This window comes from Cebus imitator, unplaced genomic scaffold (genome assembly GCF_001604975.1).
Source record: "Cebus imitator isolate Cc_AM_T3 unplaced genomic scaffold, Cebus_imitator-1.0 Scaffold846, whole genome shotgun sequence".
NCBI lineage: Eukaryota > Metazoa > Chordata > Mammalia > Primates > Cebidae > Cebus > Cebus imitator.
This window is the reverse complement of record NW_016108161.1, coordinates 148,645-149,759: the sequence shown is the minus strand read 5'-3', so window position 1 is coordinate 149,759 and position 1,115 is coordinate 148,645.

The following is a 1,115-nucleotide window of genomic DNA, read 5'->3' as shown; positions in this document are numbered from 1 at the left end:
GAGACAAAGTCTCACTCTGTCACCCAGGCTGGAGTGCAATGGTGCAATCTCAGCTCACTGCAACCTCCGCCTCCCGGGTTCAGGCAAGTCTCCTGCCTCAGGGTCCTGAATAGCTGGAATTACAGGCATACACTGCCACACCTGGCTAATTTTGTACTGTTAGTAGAGATGGGTTTCGTCACATTGTCCAGGCTGGTTTCAAACTCCTGACCTCAAGTCATCCGCCCGCTTCGGCCTCTCAAAGTGCTCTAATTACAGGCTTGAGCCACTGCACCTGGCCTACAATAGTTTTTTATAATTCTGTGGAAAATAATATTGGTAGTTTGATAATTCTAGATTGCTTTGAGGTAATATGGCCATTTTAAAATTATTTTAATTACCAAAAAAAGAAAAAAATATTTTAATTAAAATTGGAGGTACATAGTAGGTGTATGTATTTATGGGTTACATGCTATATATATTTTGTTTGTTTGTTTTTTGAGACAGAGTTTTGCTCCTGTTGCCCAGGCTGGAGTATGATGGCATAATCTCCACCCACTACAACCTCCAACTCCCTGGGTTCAAGCAATTCTCCTGCCTCAGCCTCCCAAGTAGCTGGGATTACGCATGTACCACCACGCCCGGCTAATTTTTTGCATTTAGTAGAGACAGGGTTTCACCATGTTGGTCAGGCTGGTCTGGAACTCCTGACCTCAGGGGTTACACCCGTCTTGGCCTCCCAAAGTGCTGGGATTACAGGCATGAGCCACTGCTCCCAGCCAGCACACTGTACTCTTTCCCAGGACCACAAAGTGGTGGAGAGCCCCGGGAAACGTGTGTTTCATGGCACTCTGTGGAGTGGTTTGGGGGGCTGCACAGGGTCACTCAGCCTGGTCCAGTGGCACTGCTGCCTGATGTAGAAGGGGCTCCACCTCTGGGCCTGTGCAGGTGTGTGTTGTGGCGGTGGCTGGCTGCGTGGGCCCCACCTCAGGGTCTGGGGGAAGTGGTCAGGTACCAGCAGTGTTGGAATGGGGTGGGCTGTTCCCCAGTCCCTGAGCCCTAGATGGCCCACTGGAACGTGTGTATGAGTCCCGATGGGGCTGGAACAAAGGTGGGGCCACTGCAGCTTCAGGTGC